The following is a 27,104-nucleotide window of genomic DNA, read 5'->3' as shown; positions in this document are numbered from 1 at the left end:
GCTAGTAATTAGGCGATGTCTTTCCATGTTCAACATCAGAACATCTTTTCACATGGACCGACTTGTACTCCGAGCGAAGATTGAACGAGTTTTGAAGACCCCAGATCTAGTTTCATCCATCTGGGCTGCGATATATTTAGGAAAATAAAGACATCAAATATACATCATTGCCACACAGATAATCATCTAAACCAAGAGATGATGGCCCTACTCGGATCATCAGTCTGTCACATAGACGGTTGTCTGTCTTATGTACATGAAAATGAATTTATAAAGATGAGCATGGGAATGCCCACCTCAGCTAGATCATGAAAAATATTATGAAGATAATGCATTGTATTATATCTTATTACAGGTCACCTTCCAGTTCAAAAAACCTCGGATCCTCATGATAAAGCATTTCACCCGACATCAAAAAGATTTACAACCTCATAATTTAGGGGGCAACTTTTATAGACATATTTTGGCACTGCAACCCCAATCACATATGTCCATAAACCAAGGGCTTCTAAGTCCCTAAAAGTGTTGTTTCATACCCTAAAGGAGCAAGGTCAGTTGATTACATCATCTCCCAGAAGTTTTCCCTGAAAAACTACTCAGAACTGGTCAAAACAGGACCATACAGACTACCTAGTGCTAAGGGTGCGATGCATCTCACATGCCACATGCAAAAAGTGTGATGCATACTAGAAATCCATTCTGTAGGGTGCGATGAGCGAGAGCAGACAAATGGCATAAGCAGTTTGCTAGGTGGAGACCCTGAGAATCTTTTAGAAGTTGCTCATTTGACACTTGCCTCTCTGAATTTGCCCAGTGATGAGTAAGGGATCATGAAATCTCCAACTGAAACCAAGAACTATCAGAGAGATGACACTAATCAAAATCCTAGAAGCTGACTCACCCCTCTGAAAACATCTATATATGGATCCCTCATCCCAGAGATCCAAGGGCTGGAATTTTGTAATTTGCAAGGAAGTGTTGTTGGTTTCTCTTTGAATACATTGTTGGGTGATCTTGCTTTGTATGAGGTGAAGAGGGATTTCATGCTAGGAGGATGGCACTGGGTCAGACCAATGGGTTGTAATCCTCTCTTCTACTACTTCTATCAATAAAGCTATTTGAGTTTTCCTCCATATTCTTGTATATCTCTGAATCTTGTATTAATATATGCATCTGTATGGTTAATATACATCTGTTCCTATATTGTTTATGGTTATAGATCTCTATGCTTTGATGGTATTATGCTGCTTTGACTCTACAGGTGCTCTTTGAAGTGGGACAAGTAAGGAAGGAGTGGAGAAATTCTATCAAAGGAGAAAGGAAACAAGCAAGGATCCAAGCAAAAGAATGAGGTTGGTACTCTCTGCTTCTTTCTCATCTATCTCTCATGAAGGAAAACATAAGCGAATTTAGTTTGTTTGTTTCTAAGATAGCTACCCGTCTTAGTGGGACTAGCAGCTCTGAATAGACACTAGTTTTCCCAATAACAACCCTCGCCATCAAACTTAAGTTCAAACAGGTCATGAATAACTTCTGCAGGGATGGTACAATTAATCTCTTTAGAAAAACATCCTAGGATTGTGATTTTGGGAAGATCCACTTGAAAATAAGAGATTCAAACCAGAATCTATGGGCACAGCCTTTCGTCTGGCCCTCCTTCTAGTGCCATTTTCCTGATGGTGTTGGAAATCTGTCAACCAAGGGAATCTTCCCGATATGAAGTCCCAACTAGACCTCACACCATTTGATGTAGGAGTCCCATCAGGTATAAAGGCCCCGTTGCCATATACTTAGAGATCTGCCTTGGCTCTGGCTATCAACACATGAGATTGTTACTCTAGTATCTTCAAACAATAAGGTAAGTGTGCCTAGTGAGTGTGTAATGTAACTCATGTCTAGGTTCTCTTACTGCAAAGGGGGAGAGTGAAGTGAGCCTCTAAGTGACAGGTAGTAGTATTTTTGGCTTGAGGGGGCCTGAACCAGGTTTAGTGTTGATTAGCTAAACAAATCCCTACACTACTAGCCCTTTCGGCATCAGCCCATGGAGCACAGACCGAACTCTCATGTGAAGCAGTATGGGAGGATACTAGAACCAAGTTTCCACACCTTGAAATTATTGTGATGTCGTTTTATTTCTTCTATCCCTACCTTCGCGCAGGTGATCTCACTCTAGGGCTTGTAAGACAAACCCTCTATTTCGGCTTTCAATACCTTCACAAAAGTACACAATTGACCTTCACGCAGCCCTAACCTAGGGCTTAGGTACTTTCACACTATTATGGTAGCGTGTTGTGCAGATTCCTCAATTACCCTATGTGATTTTCTTATCTTGCAAAATACTTAAACTTATCACCACGTAATCAGATATTCGTAATTGCGTTTAATTATTCAATGTAACTGCATTCATTCACGCATCATAGAAGCATAATAAAGGAAATTCGTGCATAATATATTCAAACCCATCAACAAAACAAATACATAGAAATTGTAGAATAAATCCTTTTATTAATATCTTCCAAGTGTTATAGACTCTATTCACCTTGCGCACACAGCTGTAGGGGTTAGCCCACTCAGCTATGGACTTCTACCCTAAGCCTCTGTGCACTCAGACGCAGAGCCTCTACCTACGCTACAACTCACGACTTAGACTTCTTGCTCTAAAGCTATGACTCTCTTACATGTTCGATGCCCTTAACTACTTAAATCTTAGCTCTTTTTATACAATCCCATGGTCCGCAGACCATGGGTAGATCTCTTACAGATGACTTTACTTTACAAAACTAAGGGTGGATTACCCTTTATGGCACATAACACCATCGTGCTTCGCGACCACAAAATGCAGAGTCTTTACAATAATATTACAAAAATTGACTTAAACATGGGATTTTAGCCCCAAAACTTCCCTTGGGGGAATCTTGTTCCCAACAAGCCCCCAACACAAACATCATGACTCGCCCTTGAGTCACTTGATAGGCACAGAGATCTTTGTGCGAAGCTCATCCAGCTCGACCCTGATGACCACAACTTTGGCTATGCACTGAGCTGCTACCTGCTTTGCATCTTCGACTGTCTTCTCGGTTACTACCCTTGCGCTGTCAGCCTGAAGCTATTGTTGCATTGCTTGTAGAGTTGCAAGCTTGCCTTCAATGTTTCCTGTGACTGCATAAGATTCCTCCAGTCAAGGCTTTAATCGTGCCTTCAGCACTACTTCCTTGTGCAACACTCCATCCACCTGTTCCTTCAGCTGCTTGGCTTCCTACAACTTGGCTAACCTATGTGTTAGTGTGAAAGTTCGCGTTGTTCCCTTAACTTTTTCATAGCTTTGTTGGAGTTCATGTGCTTTCGTCTCTAACCTCTAGATGTTTGGGTCCTCTTGCAATCTGATCAGGACCTCAAACAATTCTTCAAACAACTGTGTACAGTCTTCTACTACACTCTCCACTATCGCAACTGCTTCTATGATAGCGGCCACCCACTATTCCTTTACCTATGGTGGTGTTGAAGGTTGAGCCCTCAACTGGAGCTCTGTAATTTGTAGGTTCAGCTCCAGCTGAACCCACGCCATCTTTGTCCAAGTGTTGCACACCCCTGTGGCCAATTTGCAGATGCGTACCTCAACTAGCTCCTCCTCCAGAATGGCCAATTAAAAGACCATTCTGTAGGCCTCCTCCATGACCTGTACGATCTTCTTGCTCTAGCTGGTTGCCTCGACCTCAATGGTGATGACAACATTCCTTTGCAGGGCCACCTGCTCATTGTTTATCTTCTATTCACTAATCACCTAGAGGGTGTGGTGCTCATGAGCCCTTAGCTCTATAATGACTCCATCCTGCAAGAGGTGGAGTGCTTCATGTGGGAGTGCTTCCAGGTTCAATCCTACTCCCTTCAAGGTGCTAACAGTGGGCCTGCCAGCCTCATTTTTTGTTGTCAATGCTCCATCAGGCAGCACTAGCGCACTGGAAGCCTTTGTGCGCAACACACTGATAACCTCTGATGTGCCAATAGATAAGATGGTAGACACCATGCCAACTTGCGATGCGTGCATCTGCAACTCCTGTAGTCCTATCTATTCTGCCTATTTTCCTACCTCCTTTCATCTTTGTTCTGCCTAGGCCTTCTCAGTGGCCTCCTTCTTCCTCTTTTCAACCAACTACGCCATCTTCAGCTTGGCCTCTTCCTTCTTCTTTTGTGTGGTGGACTTGCTTCCACCCACCGCCAAGTCTGTGGAGGTGTGCCACTCCACTGGCCATTTATCCAACACTGCATCAATGGCATCATCTGTGGCTAGGTACAACAAATCATACCACTTTTGTGCAGGGTCCTTCCGCACCCTGCTTGATATCTGATGGAAATATTCTTTGAATTTGGCATAGCTATACATGTTAGCATATACCGTGGGCGAAAATCATGGCTTGCGATTAATGGCCATCCTGATATTCATTTCCATCAAGATCTAGAAGATCTTGTTGTGTCAAATTTGCTCCGCATCCTTGGTCACCCACAGCGAAACATACTTCACTGCTTCAGGAAGGTTTGGCATGACTAAGGGGAATTGAATCTCCTCTAATATCTCCCACACTATGAGCACAATTGACAACAAGAGCCACACATAGTGGAATGTTTTTCTTTTCTCTTGCGCTTTGTGACAGTTCGCTAGGAACTCTCCGCGAAAGTAGCCTGACTAGTTAAACTAGACTCCTTCCACACACTGCTATGTGAGCATGATGAGAGGCGCTAGTACCTCATCAACGTGGCACTTTCACACCTTCATAGTGGGGTCACAGATGCTAGAGATAGCGTACCCGCATGGCTTCTTCACCAGTTTGAACTTCTCTTTCATTGATTCTGTGAGCGCTAGCTCGCCACCCTTTCCACCAAAGATCATAGCTGGATTTTTTCCTATATATGGCAGACGCATTATGAAGTGAATCAACATATCTGTGATGGGTATCAGCTCCTCCAGCCACAGACACCCATCATGCACCAAGCACAGCAACTGCTTGATGACTAAAACTGTCACGGGGGTGCAGATATAGTGTGGCACCCAGAGTAGGTTGAGTAATCCTGCCTTCTCTACTCTTGTGAGCCACTTCTACGGATCCATTGCAATCATCCCCGTATTTATGTCTATGATGCGGTGCATCAACTGTTCGATCGCTAGGTACAGGAACTTCTCATGGTCCACCACGTCCCAGTCTTCGAGCTTCAAAATCAGCACCCATGCCAAATGTGGACTGTCAAACGTGATTTCATCTAGTAGCAGAAGGGTTTGCAGGGGAGTCTTACTTTCATCAATGTCCTTTGGGACCTTGGACTTGGGCTTGCGCGGAGGGATATACTCTGACAACCGTGTAATAGGGTCCGCACACTAGGCTTCAACCTCCTCTATTTCCACTCCCACATCCTCATCGTCGATGGGGATGTCTTCGATATCCTCCTCTTCTACTTCTAGGTTTATAGCCTTGCCTTTCTCCTGGGTAGTGGGCTTTGGTGGGTTTCATCTTGGTGACACGCGCGCTAGTATGGTGGGCTGCTTTCCCTTCTTTTCTTTCATGGTCTCCTTGGTTGGGGTTGGCTTTAGTCTCAGCATTCTTGGGGATTTAGGGACCTCCTCTAATACTTCGGCTACTTGCAGGGTAGCTACTTCAGCCTCTCTCTCCATTTCCTGTGCTAGCTCCTCTACTACTTGCTATGTATTGATAACTGTTATAGCTCCAAATATCACCCTTGGTATTTGTGATGCTTGGTTTATCGCCTAGGGTAACCCCTCCTTCCAGACTTAGTCCAAATATTTTAAAAATAGTGGTTTACTCCCCGTACGCTACTTTTCCCTATGATAAAAGCATGTACACACGGGTTAGTCAATACCCAACCCGCGTATATGGGTTAAAACACTTAAAAAATTAAATTTCCTTAACTATGGGCGGAGTTCATGGGTTTTACCTATTGATTACCTCCTAGTGCCTGTGGCCCAATTGTTTCCCAACTAAAAAACTAATTGGGAGAAGTATAAATAGACTTCTATGGGAAGGCCTTAAGGAGGAGAAGAGATAGAATTACTATACTGAGATTATCCCCTGATTGAGTCTGAAGTATCCCTGTGCTTCAAGCACTTCCCCAAGTTCAGGAAACCTTTGTTTCCTTGAGTGTTGATATTCTCCCACTTGCTTGAGATATCATGGTATTGGTTATGGAAGGAGGTTGTTGAAGACTAGGACTGGATGGATCTAGAGGACGGTTCTGCTTAGATCTGGAAGAAGAAAACTTAGGTGAATTCTCTCCGTGTTGGTTATAGCTTTCTACAGTAAAAAGAAACATGGTCTTGTTCTTGAGATTAACTTTGTTTATGCATCAGATACTGTTGTAATTCATGTAAGAATGTCATTTTGTTGTGTAACTAATCATCTTGCTTATATGATATAAAGTTTATTTCATTAAAATGCTTTATTTATATGCTACTATGTATGTTCAGATTGGTTGATTTGGAGATTCGAAGATCATCAGGAGTTGCAAAGGGTTTGAACCCTGCTGGAACTACCCAAATGAAGGACATTTAGGTATGGTCGTTATCGCATAGTTTGTTTATATAAGAATGTTTCTTGAGTTGTATGAGTGTTTCTTACTGTAGTTTTCTCTTGCTCTGTTGGGGTTTCAACCCAAAGCCCTAGGGTACTTATTCCTGTAACAGAATTGGTGACTCCACTAGGGATAACAATCTTGTTATTCCTAGTTTGGGTTGTTGCTGTGACAATATTGTTTGGTCCAGTAGAATCTTAGACCTTGAAGTGCTTGAAGCACAGGGATACTTCAAACTCAGTTAGGGGATAATCGCAATATAGTAATTCTATCTCTTCTCCTCCTTAAGGCCTTCCCATAGAAGTCTATTTATACTTCTCCCAATTAGTTTTTTAGTGGGGAAACAGTTGGGCCACTAGCACTAGGAGGTAATCAACAGGTAAAACCCATGAACTCCACCCATAGTTAAGGAACTTTAATTTTTTTAAGTGTTTTAACACATATACGCAGGTTGGGTATTGACTAACCCGCGTGTACACACTTTTATCACAGGGAAAAGTAGCGTATAGGGAGTAAAACACTATTTTTAAAATATTTGGAGCAAGTCTGGAAGGAGGGGTTGCCTTAGGCCATAAACCAAGCATAACAAATACCAAGGGTGATATTTGGAGCTATAATAATAACTTCTAGGGGTTCAGACATGATCTTCTGTAAGAATTCCTGTGTGTCCACCGGCGAAGTTGCAAATACCCCAGAAACTATCAGAAGCTTGTATTTCTCATGATTCATAGGTGCTTGAGAGCTCAACCATTGAATACTCAAAAAAACACGTCTTTTTTGGTGGGTAGCCACTTGTAATTTATAGGGCAATTTGAATTCAAATCTGACTATTCCCCCCAAAATCGGTTCATTAATGTCAGATTGGTGGCAGAATTTCAAGGATCTAAGCCATAATTTCATCTTAAATGTCGGCCCCCCACTTCATTTGGCCTTACTTTTGCCATCTTTTCATGAATAGTGACTTTAATGGTCACTTTGCAGCTAACCTACATGATTTCTCCCTGGGTAGCGCAACTCCCTCTGTGCCATCGTGGACCCAATGACACGTCCTCGCTCCGCACCATCTTTCAATCGTGCAGCTCTCCAAACCGGGTAGTGTAGTTTATAGTCCTGCACCTCCTTTCAGCTGCCTGGAGTGCTAAGACTGTGCTACTTTCATTTAGTCACATGGCTAGACTACCAGTGCATGGCTTCAAGTGACTTCCATTCACCTTTCTTGGGAAGGGTTCTTCATTTAATTTGACCAACTGTACCACTCCTCCGTCGTTAATATCCTTAATAACATAAGGCACTAACTAGTGCATCTTGAATTTCCCTGGAAATTTATCAAACTTACTATCATATAACAAAACTAGGTCAGTTACCTTAATTGTGTGTAGCTTGATGTGTCAATCACGCCACGCCTTTTCGCGCTTCTTTTGGACATGCTGGTGAAATCCAACCAAAAATATTTCTTCTTCGAGATCATCCAGCTACGCAAGCCTCTCTTCCAGGGCTCCACAATCTGTCATACCTGTGAGCACTGCTATGCGTAGACTAGGCATGATGTATTCCATAGGAATTATCCACACCATAGACAAGCCTAAAAGGGGTTTGTCATGTCAACTTCTTGCATGTCGTTGATAAGCCCATGGTATTGCAGGTATGCCTAGGTACCAATCACTTCGCTGAGCATTGCAAACCTTGGTCAGCGCATTTTCAAGCACTTTGTTGAATACCTCCACTATCTTGTTAGCCTGTGGGTGATAAGGTGTGCTCCTTTGGTGATATACCTAAAATTCATCCGTTAGTGCGCTGATCATCTCATTCAGGAAGTGCGTACCACGATCACTCATCAATATCCTTGGACATCCAAATCATGTCAGTACATGCTCAAATAGGAACTTCGCATTCATCACACCCGTGCAATCCTTCACCGACTGTGCTTCTACCCAACGAGTAAAATACTCCATCGCAATGATAATGTACCTTGCTCCTGTCTTCCCTTGTGGCTGAATGGGTCCTACAAAATCTATCGCCCACTTCTCAAAGGGTTGCAACGTAATTTGTGGATTCTGTTGTAACAAAGCAAAAGGAATGATATATCGAAGGCCAAAAGTTATATGGGCACGCATGCATATATATATATATATATATATATATATATATATATATATATATAGAGAGATATCACAAACATAATTCTATCGGAATCAAAATACAAAGGGAAACAAAGGAAAAATTGGATTTACAAAAGAAAACAGGTGTTAAACACTAACACTAGACCCAAAATGTTATATGCTACATTCTAAAGATTGTCGGGTCCGCAATATGGGTGGTTGGCTCCGCAGCGCCAATTGCGATTATCGATTGGGTTCTAGACCCGAAAACTTATACAGCGTATTTTATAAGAACGACGAGTTTGTAAAGTGTGAAACGCTTATGTTATATGCATTTACCCCACCGATCACGATATGCGATAAGGGTCAGACCCGAACTCATATATATCATATTTTAAGTCGGCGAGTCTGCCCTTTATGCATATATGTGTTGATAAACGTCGATTGCGATTCATTGATTCCGGACCCGATATTTGATGTATTGTATTTGATAATCCCTCGCGTCTGATTATATTATGGGTCATAAAGTTTTATGTGATATTCGTATATATTGTGTTGACATAGTTTTATATAAAGTTTTATTATAATGGATTTTAATAGAAGGGTCAGACTTGAAAGCACATATTTGTTATATTTTAAAGCTCGGTGGGTCTGCCATCTTTGTGCAACACTTTACATATATATAAAATGTCGATTGTGGGCCGATAGTGATATATGTTGTGTTATAGAAAACTTACAGGCCATCCGATCTGAAAAGAATAGATCAACAGTGGAGATGGATTGGTAGGAAGGATACCTTGGGAATTGCACTAAGTTACACCTTATCATATATTTTCATGATAAATGCATAATTCTAGTATTTTCATCGTTATTGAATCCAAGAGCATAAGTTAAGTTCCTACAGGGGTTTGGGGCCGATTTCGATTTGCAATAGAAGACGACAAAGCACTTAACAGTTATAAAGCCGGATCTACTCTTGTTGAGTTTTAGATTAATGAGAAACATTAATCTCTCTTTGTAACGTGGAAAATCAGGGATTAGAGCTGGGGTTGAAAGGATAACAAATCTGAAATATATTTTTTGGCATTTTGGCCAAGCAGAATGCCCAGGATTATACAAACTAAACACAGTGCATTACAGTTAAGAGGAACTAAACATCATTAGAGTGTTTACAGAGGAATTTGGCAGCAAATCAACAGAACAAGCCAACAATCCTTCTAAATTCAATTTTGTTTTGTTATTTCTTATTCTTCGAGGTGTTTTCACCCTTTATAAATTTTGTAATAGTTTTATTTCCTATAGTTAGAAAGTAGTTAGATAGGTTTCAGAAATTCATAACTATTCCACATGGTATTAAAGGTGGAAAATTTACTAAGAAAGGGTTGGAATTTTTGAGAACCAGGCCACTATATTTCTGATAACATCATTGATTAATAAAATAACCAAAATTTTCTAGGAGTTGTTACATATAATTTGTAATTTTCACTATCATGTGTCATGCAATGTTTTCTTCTTTTTAAGGGTAGTAATGAAACTGCAGGGTTAAATCCCTTAAAGAGCGCTCGTATTCTTAAAGTCCTAATTTCCTTTCTAAGTTATAGATAGTAGTTTTTGTGAGAGATCAGAATATTGTCTATGATTTATTCCTCATGATCATTATTCCTCTAAGTTACAGATAATAGTTCCTGTGAGAGATCAACATATTGTCTTTAACTTCCCTTTCAAACTTTCCTCATTCATCATTTATATTTAGCAACAAATGGCATTCTGAGAATTTCTGATCATACATGTATTAAGAGTATAAGGCAAAGTTTTCCAAGTCCTTCATTTAGTAATCTAATAACACAATAAGTGACAGTAAATAATCTTCATTAATGTCTTAAGCACAATTTCCCTACAGTCAGGAAATTGGTTTCTTAAGGAACAACATTAATTGACACCGCTGCTGGGGAGAGAATAGAAGAAGGTTTTTCCCTGGGTTTCAATATTTTCCTCTGGTTGTTCAGTGAGGAGGAAATATTTGGCTTTTTTGAATCAAAATAATAACTTTGGCTTCAAGAAGGCCCCATACAAGATTAGACACTTCACAAAAGAAGGCTCAAGCTTTTTCAGATCCTGAAAGGTTGTTTTCAAGGAGGGCTAGGAAGTCCAGAACCTCAAATAGACCAATTCCTGTATTGTCTACATCAGGCAGCAACTTATCTGAACATTCATCTAATATAGAGTCATCATTTTCATCATCTGCATTTCAAGAACCTAGCTATCAAGACCAATCTTTTGAGTCTATTACTTTTCATTTACCTGTTGTAATTATTCAACCTCAACCAATAACCACATTACCTCCTTTGCATAGTCCATTTGCATTTCAATCAAGTTCCACATCTGTAGGTAATCAAAGTTTAGTAAACATGGCAGCCCCTATGTTCCTAGTCAATAGGTATGCACCTCTTCAACTACCACAACCTTACAATCAAATGCTAGAGGATTACCTCAAAATTCTTCCTCGTTTTTCAAGACAAGATACACAAACAACAAAGAATCATGTAGTAGTATTTTGTAATGTTGCAGAAAGCCTAAATGTTGAACATTTAGATGTTTTTCTAAGACTTTTTGTTCAGTCCCTGGATGGAGAAGCGAGGAAATGGTTCAAAGGTCTTCCCAATAATTCTATTCCTTCTTGGGAAGAGATGGAACGTGTGTTTATTCTGAGATGGGGAGAAAAAAGAGACCATGGATATTCATTAACAGAATTTAATGCCATAAAGAAGAAGTCTGATGAAACCATGGCTAAAATTTTCAGAAGATTCAACAAATTGTACAATAGTCTACCAGCAAAGATAAAGCCTCCTCCTGCTGGTGCAAAAATCACTTTTGCAGGGGCTTTTGAATTAAATTTTGGATTTACATTAAGGGAAAGGATAGCACCAACCCTTGATCGAATCCAAACAGATGCTTTAGAGATAGAAGCGAATATGGTGGCTGAAGGAAAAGCACCAGAAACACAGCTTTCCAAAGACAAGGGAAAAGCAAAGATGGAATCCTCCCAAAGTCAATCATTGGAGGATATGTGTAATATAATTAAAACCATGTCAGATAAGTTAAATGGGTTAGAGTTAGAGAATAAGAACTCTCATAGATAAACAAAATATAATATGAATTTTAATCCCCAGTTCAGAAGGCAACCTTTGTAGATTTTGCAAAAGGAAAGAAAAGATCAAAATCAAATTCAAGCACCATTGTACATAGAAGAAGATCTTGGTGAAGAAAAATCTAAAGATCAAATTTCCACATTATATGCAGTTGATGAAGATGAACTTGGCATTGAAGGAGAAGAGTATGTGTATGATGAAGCAGATGTATGCAGGCTGAACTACAAAAGAAATATGACCTGAGATCTAGGAAAAGATCTAGAAATCAGGAAAATGAAGGTGAGTAGCAAGTTTCAACTTCCTCATTGAAGGCGACTCCACAAGAATCCCAGTTTGCAAAACAAGTAGATAAAGGAAAACAATAGCAAAATACGAATAACAAAGCACAGATACTTCGAGGTGAGTCTTCTCAAAATAAAGCTGAAAAATTCATTTGGAGAAGCTTGTTTCAATTCCTCAAACAATTCCAGTCATAAAGAAAGGTGAAGAGGAGAATGAAAAGATTTCTAAATAGGGTCACTTGTTTAGTCTTACCAAGGAGTTGGAAAAGGTAAGAATACAAGTTCCCCTTACAGAATTGGCAAGAACACCTACTTATCAAAAGGAAATTGTTGAGTTCATTAATTTAAAAGAAAGTGAGGGTGATACTGTAAATCTGCAGGAAGATAAACCAGTAGTGGTTTTTGGCCCACATGTAGAGGAAGTAGATTCTTCAACACCTCCTTTTTATATTTCCCTATTGGTTCATGATTTCCTTCCACATAACTTCCTGTTTGATTTAGGAGCTTCACACAATCTTATGCCTCTATTAGTGATGAAGCAATTAAATCTGCAAGTGACCAAACCTTACAAAGATTTGTATTCTTTTGATTCAAACAAGGTCAAATGTCTGGGGGTTATTAAAGATTTGGCAATGTCACTAGCCCAAATTCCATCTAGAAGTTTGGTCATGGATGTTGTAGTAGCAAATATTCCTGCTAGATTTGGAATGCTTCTGTCTAGGTCCTGGGGTGCTAAATTGGGAGGTGTTTTGAAGTTGGATTTTACATATGTTGTTATACCAGTTTTTGGTGGGGAGCAGAGGAGATTTTACAGAGAAACTAGGTTTGTAAAAACTATTACAAAAAATGGAGCAAGCAACTCACTTGTGTATAGTTAGGAGAAGGATGATTTTTCTTGTTTCATGCTACATAATAATGCAGAGATGGCTGAAGACAATCAGAAGCAGCTTGCTTCAGCTAATGGAATTACAAAGCTACAAACGGAAAAAATGTGGAAACATTTCTTTGACAAAGCTTATTCAAAAGAAGGAACAAGTGTTGATTTTCTTCTAATTTCACATGGAGGCAATCTGTTTCATTTTTCTTTCAAATTAGAGTTTGAGGCAACTAACAACGTGGTAGAATATAAGTCTTTGATTATTGCACTACAAACAACCAAACAAATGGGAGTCAAATCAATTTCTGCTTATGGAGATTCGAAGCTAATTATTAAGCAGATAAAAGATCGCTGCCAAACAAAGCATCCTAGACTCCAAGCATACAGAAATGAGGTATGGGATTTGATTGAAAATTTCTTGGAAGATTTTAACATTCATTTCATTCCAAGGGATGAAAATAGATTGGCAGATTCATTGGCTGTAGCCACTAGCACTTTCAAGCCTCCTATTAATCCAAGATTAAGATATGAGGTAGAAATGAGAGACAGACCTTCTGTTCCTGATAATGTTAAGAACTGGAAAGTTTTTGAAGATGACTAGCAAATTAAGGAGATTTTAACTATGGTTGAAGATTTCCAGGGTATAGAAATTGATCAGGACGAAGAAGAGATAACAAAAAATGCAGCAGCCAGTGGTTTTAAGGATTCAATAGCAAATCAGAAGATCTTTCAATTAAAAGACAATTTTTTGCCAAAGGGACTTGTTCCTCTTGAAAGGCTTTTCAATTCAAATGATGTGGTTGTGGACTCAATAAAAATCTCACACGATGAACATATTCAAGATCAAAACATTGGCACTCAGGATAATCCTAGGTTAGTCAAATTATATGCTGGAGTTCCACCTAATTTTGAAGAGAGGTATCTTAAACTTTTCAAGAATTATGTTGATGTCTTTGCATGGTCTTATGTTGATCTCAAAACTTATGATGTAAATATTATTCAACATAAAATTCCTTTGAAGGAGGGGGTTAAGCCCTACAAATAGAAGCTTAGGCAAATAAATCCTCTTCTTCTACCATCAATTGAAAAGGAGGTCAAGAAGTTGCTTGATGCTAAAATCATAGTCCCACCCAAATATTCTGATTGGGTGTCTAATCTGGTACCTGTAAGAAAGAAAAAATGGAGAAATAAGGTTGTGTGTTGACTTCAAAAATCTAAATAGAGCTTCTTTGAAAGATAATTATCCTTTGCCTAAAATGGACCTTGTGCTGCAAAAGGTAACAAGATCTTTCAAAATGTCAATGCTAGATGGATTTTATGGTTATAACTAGGTGGTTGTGGACAAGGAGGATCAGAAGAAAACAACGTTCACAACTCCTTGGGGAACATTTATGTATGCTAGAATTCCTTTCGGATTGATGAATGCAGGAGCTACATTTCAAAGGGCTATGGACATCGCTTTTGTTGGAGATAAGTTTGTAGTAATATATTTGGATGATATTACTATTCTTTCTAAGTCTGATGAAGAACATTTAGATCATTTGAAAATAACTTTTGATAAATGTAGAATATTTGGACTTTCTTTAAATCCCAAGAAATCAATTTTTGCTCTGGAGGAAGGAAAATTGTTGGGACACATTGTTTCAAAAGAAGGAGTGAAGATAGATCCAGCCAGAGTACAAGCTGTACAAAAAATACCATTGCCTAGAAGTAAAAAAGATATTCAAAAGTTTCTAGGAAAGATAAACTTCCTGAGAATATTTGTATCTAATTACTCAGAAATCTTGAAAGAAATCACTAATATGATGAAGAAGGAGAATGAAGTACACTGGACTAAGGAAGCTAAAGAATCATTTTCCAGAATTAAAGAGGCATTGCATGCAGCTCCACTCTTAATCAACCCTGATTGTCAGAAACCTTTCCAAGTTTTTTCATTTGCCTCATCAAGTTCGATAGCAGTTGTATTACTGTAGAGGAATGATGAAGGGAGAGAGAAACAAGTTGCATTCTTCAATAATATTCTTAGAGATTCTGAGCTGAAATATAATATTCTTGGGAAGCAGGTGTATGCCTTGGTAAAAGCCCTGAAAGCTTTTAGAACTTATGTGTTGCAGTCCCAAATCATTGCTTATGTGCCTAATGTTGCAGTGAAAGATATATTATTATAGGGAGATGTAGAAGGCAGGAGAGGAAAGTGTATTGCCAAGATCTAAGAATATGATTTGGATATAAAACCCACAAAGTTGGTAAAAGGAGAAGGGCTAGAAAAAATGTTAACATAATCAAACTTCCAGGCATTGGGAATTAATTTGTTGGCACCTGTAGATGAAAAAGTAGCTGAAGAAAATGAAGGAGAGCAAGACCTAAGAATCAAAATCAGGTATAAATTTTTGTCTTTAGAATGGTATAAATATATAATCCATTATTTGTGCTTTCTTTCTTGTCCTCAATCCTTAGACAGAACAAAGTATAGGGCGCTAAAGATCAAGGCGCAGCCATATGTGATTGTAGAAGGCAGATTGTACTGGAAGGATCCTGCTGGAATTATATTACTATGCTTAATAGAAGATGAATTTATAGAAACAATCAAAGATTATCATGAGGGGTTTTGTGGGGGGCATTACAGTTGGAAAGTAATTGCACACAAGATCCTTCAGGCTGGATTTTATTGGCCTACCTTATTTGGTGATACCTATAAGTTTGTTAGAAGTTGTCAAAAATGTCAGCTTTTTGCTGAGAAAAAGAGATTAGCTCCTTTACCTCTAATTCCAGTCTTCATAGAGGAGCCTTTTAGACAATGGGGATTGGACTTTGTTGGAGAAATCAATCCACCTTCAAGCAGACAACACAGATGGGTTCTCACAGCGGCAGATTACTTCACCAAATAGGTATAGGCAATTCCTACTAAGAGAGAAAATGATCAAATAGTGATGAAATTCCTGGAAGAAAATATTTTAAGCAGATTTCGATGTCCCATTAAAATTATAATAGACAACTCTCAAGTCTTCAACTCTAATAAGTTCATTGCTTTTTTTCAAAAATATAATGTTATTTTGTCTCATTCGACAGCTTACCATCCTTAGGGAAATGGATTAGCTGAATCTACTAACAAGACTTTGATGAAGATTCTAAAGAAAATCATTGAAGAAAATCAAAGAGATTGGGACTCTAAGTTGAAGTTCGCTTTGTGGGTTGCAAGAGTAATTGCAAGAAGATCTACAGGGAAATTTCCTTTTGAATTAGTATACGGCACTCAAGCTCTATTTCCAAGTCAACTCGTGAAGCCAATGATTGAAATGATTCAAGAGGCAAAGGAAGAGCCAAATGCTTTAGTGAGAAGAATGAACAAAGTAGTGGAGCTTAGCGAAAACAGAGACAAGGTAAGGGACAATTTGATTACATATCAGTCCAAAATGAAAACTATTTTTGACAAAAAAGCCAGAGAAATCGATTTCAAAGTTGCAGACTTAGTATTGAGATGGGATACCAGAAGAGAGGATAAAGGTAAGCATGGGAAGCTCGATCCTCTCCAGTATGGCCCTTTTAGAATCTCTGAAGTGAGATCCAATAATACCTTCATCATTGAAAATCTTCATGGTGAGACTCTACAGCTGCCTGTTAATGGGCAATATTTAAAACACTACTTCCAGTTCTAAAGAACAAGCATCATTTCATTGTGAATACCAGAGTGAAGTCATTGTACAAATGCCATAGTCTTTTAGTTTATGTAGAGCAATATATGACTCCATGCTCGAGGTGAAGGAACTAATCTGTGTTTCTTAGTGCTTTTGTGGAAAAAGCATTATCCCCAAGTGGAGCCAGATGTTGTAACATGCATTGTTTATTGTTTATAACATTCATTTTTCATTTTTGAAAATACTTTAAAAATGAGACAAATAAAAAGGAATGATATATCGGAGAGGAGACAAAGCAAAAGTAATGATATAACAGAGGCCAAAAGTTATATGGGCACACACACACACACACATACATATGTATATATATATATATATATATATATATGTATATATATATATATGTATATATATATATATATGTATATATATATATATATATATATATATATATATATATATATATATATATATATATATACATATATATATATATATATACATATATATATATATATACATATATATATATATGTATATATATATGTACATATATATGTATATATATATATATACATATATATATATATACATATATATACATATATATATTATATATATATATATATATATATATATATATATCTATATATATATATACATATATATATATATCTATATATATCTATATATATATATATATATATATATATATACATATACATATACATATCGCAAACATAACTCTATCGGAATCAAAATACGAAGGGAAATGAAGGAAAAATCCGATTTACAAAAGAAAACAGGTGGTTAACACTAACACTGGACCCGAAATGTTATATGCTACATTGTAAAGATTGTTGGGTCCGCAATATGGGTGGTTGGCTCCGCAGCGCCAATTGCGATTACGCATTGGGTTCCGGACCCGAAAACTTATATGGCATATTTTATAAGATCAGTGGGTTTGTAAAGTGTGAAAAGCTTATGTTATATGCATTGACCCCACCGATTGCGATATGCGATAAGGGTCAGACCCGAATGCATATATATCATATTTTAAAGTCCGACGGGTCTGCCCTTTATGCATATATGTGTTGATAAACGCCGATTGCGATCCATTGATTCCAGACCCGATATTTGATGTATTTTATTTGATAATCCCTCGTGTCCGATTATATTATGGGTCATAAAGGTTTATGTGATATTCGTATATATTGCGTTGACACATTTTTATATAAATTTTTATTATAATGGATTATAATAGAAGGGTAGGACTTGAAAGGATATATTTGTTATATTTTAAAGCTCGGTGGGTCCGCCATATTTGTGCAACACTTTACATATATAACATGCCGACTGTGGGCCGATAGTGATATACGTTGTGTTATAGAAAACTTACATACCATCTGATCTAAAAAGCATAGATCAACAGTGGAGATGGATTGGCGGGAAGGATGCCTTGGGAATTGTGCTAAGTTACACCTTATCATATATTTTCATGATAAATGCATAATGCCAGTATTTTCATGGTTATTGAAGCCGAGAGCATAATTTAAGTTCATACAGGGGTTTGGGGCCGACTGCGATTTGCAATAGAAGATGACAAAGCACTGAACAGTTATAAAGCTGGATCTACTCTTGTTGAGTTTCAGATTAATGAGAAACGTTAATCTCGCTTTGTAACGTGGAAAATCAGGGATTAGAGCTGGGGTTGAAAGGAGAACAAATCTGATATATATTTCTTGGCATTTTGGCCAATCAGAATGCCCAGGATTATACAAACTAAACACAGTGCATTACGGTTAAGAGGAACTAAACATCATTAGAGTGTTTACAGAGGAATTTGGCAGCAAATCAACAGAACAAGCCAATAGTCCTTCTAAATTCAGTTTTGTTTTGTTATTTCTTGTTCTTCGAGGTGTTTTCACCCTCTGTAAATTCTGTAACAATTTTATTTCATATAGTTAGAAAGTAGTTAGATAGGTTTCAGAAATTCATAACTGTTCCACATGGTATAAAAGGTGGAAAATTTACTAAGAAAGGGTTGGAATTTTGGAGAACCAGGCCACTGTATTTCTGATAACATCATTGATTAATAAAATAACTAGAAGTTTCCAAGAGTTGTTACATATAATTTGTAAGTTTCACTATCATGTGTCATGTAATGTTTTCTTCTTTTTAAGTGTAGTAATGAAGTTGCAGGGTTAAATCCCTTAAAGAGAGCTCCTATACTTAAAGTCCTCATTTCCTTTCTAAGTTTTAGATAGTAGTTTCTGTGAGAGATCAGCATATTGTCTATGATTTATTCCTCATGATCACAATTCCTCTAAGTTACAGATAATAGTTCCTGTGAGAGATCAGCATATTGTCTTTAACTTCCCTTTCAAAATTTCCTCATTCATCAATTATTTTTAGTAGCAAATGGCATTCTGAGAATTTTTGATCATACATGTATTAAGAGTCTAAGGCCAAGTTTTCCAAGTCCTTCATTTGGTAATCTAATAAACAATAAGTGACAATAAATAATCTTTATTAATGTCTTAAGCACAATTTCCCTACAGCTAGGAAATTGGTTTCTTAAGGAACAAAAGATTCAAAGTAATTTCATCCCTCCATGATGGTCCAATTTTTCTTTGACATACATCACATGCCTTGCAATATGCTTTTGAATCTTGATGAAGGGTTTGCCACCACAACCCTGCGCGTAGAATCTTCTGCATGGTTGCTCTCCCTGCATAATGCCCTCTCGCGGCGGCCCCATGAGCATCTACAAGGATGCTGCTTCTCTCAAACTTAGGTACATACCATCACAATATCTCATTAGTACCCATTTTGTACAGATGCCCAGAAATGACAGAGAAATATGTTGCGCGCATCACTAATTCCTTCTTTTGCTAGATAGAGTATCCTTCCAGTGCAGTTCCTATTGTTAGGAAGTGTATTATATCCTCAAAATGACCATCCACGACACACACTACAAATGGTTGTGTGTGAGGCAATCCTTCTTCCAAGTTAGTAGGTTCCTCCCCTGTTTCGATGAGTGACAGATGGTCTGGTCCCGCGTTCAATCGTCTAGGCTTCACAACAACTTCAAAATAATACTCTTGGAACAATAAGAGTGATTTGAAATTGGGGCACTTAGGCTTCTTGTCTAAGTTACAAGAACCTCTCCCACTTCCAAAGCTTTAAATATTCCCAAGTCTTATTGATTAACCAATGTGGAAATGATAATATGCTTGAAATTATACGTGTATGCATATATTTATTGTTAGTTGTTTATGCGCTTTAAAATCTGTTGTGTATGCTAGTATGTAAATACATACAATAAATACTAATGCAGCAATAAACAAAACACATAGAACAACAATTTAATTAAGATTTCACCCAAAAATCTTGGGCTACATCTCTGTGAGCTCTAGTCAACTTGACTAGGCTTTCTAGGATTATGGCAAAGTCCTTTTTACAAGCTCTTGACTCAACTCCATTGTTTTACACATAAACAATGGGTTTAGACACCGTTTTATCCCTGGCCCTTGAAGCTCTTAGCTTTCTGGCTCTCAGCTCTGGCTCTGGCTCTTGGCTCTGGCTTCTTTAGCTCTTTGTCAGTTTACAACCCTCTGGCTTTCCACTTGAACTCCAAGTGACTCCCTTGGCTGCATGCACTTTGGCTTTTTCTTTCTGCACTACTTGTTTTGCTACTACCTTTTTGCGCTGCTCTCTTATGCCTTAGCTTCTTGTTTTGGCTTTGCTTTCTGCTTATGCTCGATTTAATCCAACAACAACCCCCTCTGTCTCTGACATTCATGGCTTTTAAGCCATTCGGCACTTGTCTGTTCATTTCAGCTCTCGGGCTCTCTGGCTCCCGGTCACTGTCCCTTCATCTTCCTTCTGGAGCATTTATCAATCATTGATAATGTCCCAAGGTATGGTGGCCACCTGTTTTGCAACGGAAAAAGACCACTGGCGCATTGAAATCCCAAAGATATCATTTCTCTGTTTACGCAGAGAAATACACCAGAAACGCTGAAAAATCCGCATAAAAGCCTTTTATTGGACTTGAAAATCCCTTAAATCTACTTTATAACTCCTATTGGGTCCACCTTTATGTCTCTTATCACATCCCTACTGTTGATTTGGGAAATCTGGATCCAACGGCTGAGGTTCATTTCGAGCGGCTCACTCGTATGGGGGCTAACCGCCCGAAAAAGGTGGTTTTCTCTCTCCAGGGCCTGGCCACGTGGTAGCCAGCGTATAGGCTCGGGCGGAGCCCAGCCAAAGCCACTTACTGCATACAGCCACCCGAAATCCCGCTTGTTTCCTTTGTATTAAAAAAATACATTAAACACTAAAAAAACCCCGTAAAATGGCTTTAGACGAACTTGAAATATTATGCATATGCATTCATGAACCTTCAGGTCCAGTTTCATTGCATCGACGCTTTTATATACATGTGGCCCCGCTCCGTCGTATGTCTCCGATGTGATATTGCGATGCAATTGATCGCAATCACTTATCGCAAGGGCCCAGAGTCTTTTCATATGGCATCACCGATTGCGATTGGCCGATATCAGCGATCAGGATATCGCATTAGCCTGGTCCTTTCCTTATGTTCCATGCCCTCACTGATGTCGATCCGCTGATCAGCGATCACAATGTCACATCGGCCCCGGTCTTTTGCTCATTTTATATGCCTATGCCCACCTCTAATCCGATATGTCGGGGATCGGCGATAGGGGGTGCTTCCCCTTTCCGCTTAAGTCCACACTTTTTCCCTGGTCCGATGCGATTTCCCTTTATAAGTCCATTTTTTCCCATTCAAGTTGCAGTAGATTCAAAATGAAAAGATCCCTGCAATGGGGCTATGTCCAAGAACTTCCTTAGACTTTCATTTTCCTCTGTGAGGAACTCTTAGACTTAGGAGTCTATCCAAAACCCATTTTGGATCACACTTTCCCACTAAAAGAACTTTTGTTCTCCAAAAGACTGATATACTGATCTGAACAGTAAATGAGAGTGACTCACCCTCTTCTTTTAGCCTCCACATGCTTGCCTTGCATAGTGCCTCTGAACCAAAGTCCTTGACCACTTCCCCTCCTGGATGGGCTAGTCTTCTTGGGAAGAATTGTCTTCCTCCTTGCCTTCCTGCAGAATTCCTGCTGAAATGGTCATAAAATGTGGTTTGAACTTCTTTGCCTTAATCATTGATCCAAGGTGGCTCAAACAAATGTGAATTTTATCTGCTCCACAAAACTTTCATTTGTACCTGTTTGAAAAGCTGTCAACAACAACTATTAACAACAACAGAAACACAGACAACAACTGGATGGCCTAAACTCTTGCTTCAACAAAGAGATAGCTTTCTCAGCTTGTGAACACCTCCATGTCTTACATCTGCATACAAATTATGGACTAGATAACAAGCCCACAAAGCATGCCTTTAAACAAATGACTCTTCAAGTCAAGCATGTAGAAAAGACCATTTGGGCTCTTTTTCAAAAGATGAAACACTTCATTATTACCTCCATCTTGGAGACCAAGTTAACTTCTCCCAAGTCAACATGGCATCACATGCATGTCAAAGCAATCAACCCTGCAAGTTAATTACACATACATGTTCAAAAACAAAGAAATCATCAACATCCCTGTGTTCATGCATCTCCTACTCATGCATGCATTTCATACTTTAACTTTCACTTAAGCACAATGTACTTTCGAAGCTGAAATGAAATATAATGTAGATGCATCAATAGACATGCAATATTAATCGAATAAGAACTCTACCCATTTCTTACCAATCCCTTTCAAAGGTGCTACCTTTGTCTGCACATCAGTATCATCATGTGAATCATCCTGAGACACATCATTCATGGAATCTTCCTTTCCATTTCTACCATTTTCTCTTTCCACTTTCTTCAGCTTTTGTGGAAGCATTGTTGGATTTAGAGTCCAACATTTTGCAGCAAGATGTCCTTGCTTATGGCAGTAAGTGCACTGCATGTGCATCCTCTTGATAGCAGGATTTTCCTTGTCCAATGGACCTTTGGCTTCTTGCTTCTTTTCCTTCAAAAGTTTCTTGTATGTGGCCATTCTCTTCCAACACCTAGAAACATTATGGTTATCCAATCCACAAAAGGAACATGCAATTCTTTTCCCATCCATATGTGGAAATTTATCATGCTTTGCACAATCAAAAGGAAAATGTTTAGAACTAGATTTATACCTTTCACTTTCACCTTTATTGCCTTCATGAGGAGGTGAATCAAATGAAGAAGTGGCTCCCTTTGGAACACCATCAATCTCTTCAAGGCTGTTAAAGTCTCCCCAACTATTGGTTCAAGTGTGTGCTTCTGAACACCTGCACCCTGCAAATGATGTTTCAAGCTATTGCATTCCTCCTGAATACAACCTTCACACCCTTGAAGACCTACAATGCAGCTCCTTCTTGGAGCTGTTTTAATGGTCTTCATGGTAGCATTGGAACTTTCTCCATAATCTTGTCCATAGCCAAGACCCAAACACTTAGGCATTTCCTGAATCATTATTAGCTCAACAATACCTTGTGCATGTCTACCCAAGCCTTTTCCTTCATAGCCCATCTTGGACATTAGCTTGGAACCTATGCCTCTAGTATGTTTTTCAAAAGAACCAATATAATCATCCTTAGAGGAATTTGAAGACAACCTGGAATGGTTTACCCCCTTCAAGCTGATACTTGAATAAGGCTTCTTGGGCAACAAAAGGGTTGTGTCTCCAACTCATGCGTCCTTTTCAGGTTCATATTTGCAATATGAAGTTGCCTCTCCATTTCCTGCAATTTGTCAGAAAGAAATTGCTTCTCTTCCTTCATGGAATTCAACTATTCTCTAAGTCTGCTGCTCTTCCTTCCATCTTCATACATTTCTCTCACCATATACATCATGGTGGACAATTCTTGCTTCATGTCTTCATCAAAGAATCTTGTGAATAACGCAGAATTTAAGGATCGACTTGTAGAAGTTGTCATTATGCCAATGAACAAAAAGACTTCAACAAGATAAATAAAGAGCTTATTCAACAACCATTTGCAACAAACCTCTTGTGCTCCACGGATTGCCTTGAGGTCCTTTGGATAAGAAGAGTGCCTTCAGCTCTCTTTCCTTCTTGTCCTTCCTGGACTGAGATATCAATAACTTTCCCTTTCTCTCTGCAAACTCAAATAATAGTCAGTCTGCAACAAGCATACAATCAGCCTCTGACTGTTTAAACACCTTTCAGACAAGCAATCTTTGCTCTATCAATCAAGCATTCTGATATAAACTTCTTCGAAGGTGGGGTTAACCAAACTTAGGCTCCAATACCACCTGATCTGAAACTGGGGCACTTAGGCTTCTTGTCTAAGTTACAAGAACCTCTCCCACTTCCAAAGCTTTAAATATTCCCAAGTCTTATTGATTAACCAATGCGGAAATGATAATATGCTTGAAATTATAGGTGTATGCTTATGTTTATTGTTGGTTGTTTATGTGCTTTAGCATCTGTTGTGTATGCTGATATGTAAATACACTCAATAAAAACTAATGCAGCAATAAACAAAACACACAAAAAAACAATTTAATTATGAGTTCACCCAAAACCCTTGGGCTACATCTTTGTGAGCTCTAGTCAACTCGACTAGGCTCTCTGGGATTATGGCAAAGTCCTTTTTACAAGCTCTTGGCTCAACTCCACTATTTTATACAGAAACAATGGGTTTATACACCGCTTTATCCCTGGCCCTTGAAGCTCTCGGCTTTCTGGCTCTCAGCTCTCGCTCTAGCTCTTAGCTCTGGATCTTGGCTCTGGTTCTGGCTCTGGCTCTTAGCTCTAGATTCTTCGGCTCTCTGTTAGTTTATAGCCCTCTGGCTTTCCACTTGAACTCCAAGTGACCCCTTGGCTGCGTGCGCTTCAGCTTTTGCTTCCTGCGTTGCTTGTTTTGCTACTGCCTTTTTGCACTTCTCTTTTACGCCTTAGCTTCTTGCTTTGGCTTCGCTTTCTACTTATGCTCAGTTTCAACAACAACTCCAACAACAACCCCCTCTGTCTTTGACATTCATGGCTTTTAAGCTAATCGGTGCCTGTCTATTCGTTTAAGCTCTTGGGCTCTCTGGCTCCTAGTTGTTGTCCTTTCATCTTCCTTCTGGAGTGTTTATCAATCATTGCTAACGTCCCAAGGTATGGTGGCCACCTGTTTTGCAACGGAAAAAGGCCACTGGTGCGTTGAAATCCCAAAGATATCATTTCTCTATTTACACATAGAAATACACCAGAAACATTGAAAAATCTACATAAACACCTTTTATCAGACTTGAAAATACCTTAAATCTACTTTATAACTCCTATCGGGTCCTCCTTTATGTCGCTTATCACAACCCTACCGTTGATCTGGGAGATTTGGATCGAACTGCTGAGGTTCATTTCGAGCGACTCACTCATACGAGGGTTAACCTCCTGAAAAGGGTGGTTTTCTCTCTCTAGGGCCTGGCCACGTGGTAGCCAGCGTATGGGCTCGGGCGGAGCCCAACCAAAACCACTTACCGCCTATGGCTGCCTGAAATCCCACTTATTTCCTTTGTATTAAAAAAATACATTAAACACTGAAAAAATCTCCATAAAATGGCTTTAGACGGACTTGAAATATTATGCATATGCATTCATAAACCCTTTCGAGTCCGGTCTCATCACATCGACACTTTTATATACATGTGGCCCCACTCCGTCGTATGACTCCAACATGATATTGTGATACGATTGATCGCAATTGCGTACCGCAAGGGCCTAGAGTCTTTCCATATGGCATCGCTGATTACGATCCACCGATATCGGCGATCGCGATATCGCATCAGCCCAGTCCTTTCCTTATGTTCCATGCCCTCACCGATGCCAATCCATTGATCGATGATCGTAGTGTCACATTGACCCGGGTCTTTTGCTCATTTTATATGCCTATGCCAGCCTCCGACCTGATATGTCGGGGATCGGTGATCAGGGGTGCTTCCCCTTTCCGCTTAAGTCCGCACTTTTTCCCTGGTCCGATGCAATTTCCCTTTATAAGGGATTTTGCTCAATTTTAGGGGATTTTGCCTCTTTTTCTAAGGAACAAGGGCATCCTCTTTTAGTGATAACTTCTGCATCCTAAGTTCATTTTTTCCCATTCAAGTTGCAGTAGATTCAGAATGAAAAGATATCTGCAATGGGGCTATGTCCAAGAACTTCCTTGGACTTTAATTTTCCTCTATGATGAACACTTAGACTTAGGAGTCTATCCAAAACCCATTTTGGATCAAAGAGCCATTTGCAGATTTGCCCCCCCAACGCAGGCTTATTGACCAGGTACTTCAGGGCGGAGTGATCCATATAAATCTTAAAATGGCCTCCTAACAAGTAGTGCCTATACTTATGGAGTGCATACACCATATCTAGTCCCTCGTGCTCAATGGTAGAATAGTTCTTCTCTGCTTTGGATAATCCACAGCTTGCAAACATGATAGGATGGTCCAAGCCTTCTCCGTTAGCCTATGCTAGTACTATTCCTAGTGCTATACATGATGCATCGACATGTACATGAAACTCTTTCTTCTAGTCCAAGAAGACTAGAATCGGCGCGGTAACCATCTTTTCTTTCAATATATCCAAGCTCTTCTTACAGTCGTCATTCCAGCAAAAGGTGACATCCTTCTTCAACAATTTTTCCATAGGCGCTGTGATCTAGGCATAGCTTTTGATAAATTTTATGTAATATCCCATATGTCCCAGAGTAGCACATAGTTGTTTCACACTCCTTAGTGCTTCCAAGTTCAGTATCACCATGATCTTTGCGAGGTCTACCATCAGCCCTTGTCTGCAAACCACATGCCCCAATAGGTTCCCAAAAGGAACGCAAAATAGACACTTCTTGAGATTGAGTGTGATCTAGTATCTTCGACAAGTATCCAGAATTAGGCGCAAGCTTGCTACATGGCGCTTAGCCAGCCCAAATACAGTCTAGTCATCAAAATATACCTCCAACAAATTGTGAATAAATTCCTTGAATGCTGCAACCACCACGCGTGAAAATCTTGTAGGCACATTCTTCAATCCAAACGGCATTACAGTGTATTGAAAATAACACCACTCAGTCACGAAGGTTGTCTTGCTCTTATCCTTCAGTGCGATTTTGATTTTGTGGTATCCAGAGAACCCATTAGTGAAGGAATATGCTTCATGGCTACCTACATTTTCCAACACTTCATCTGTGAATAGAGTCGGGAGAGGATCATGCACACAAGCATCATTCAATTTTCTGAGATCCACGCATATCCTTATCTCATCGTTTTGCTTCTTCTCTTGCACCACCATTGGGCTTACCCAATTAGATTCTTCCATAGGCTCAATGATGCCTACCACGAGCATCTTGTCTAGCTTTGAGCAGACCTTCTCCTTATATTTTAGATTGAGATGGTAAGGCCTTTGCTTAATTGGCTTCGTGTCAG

Source organism: Pinus tabuliformis, chromosome 1_2, assembly GCF_031772625.1.
Source record: "Pinus tabuliformis cultivar Carrire ecotype Pingquan chromosome 1_2, CPIR1, whole genome shotgun sequence".
Classification (NCBI taxonomy): Eukaryota; Viridiplantae; Streptophyta; class Pinopsida; order Pinales; family Pinaceae; genus Pinus; species Pinus tabuliformis.
This window is presented reverse-complemented; position numbering follows the sequence as displayed.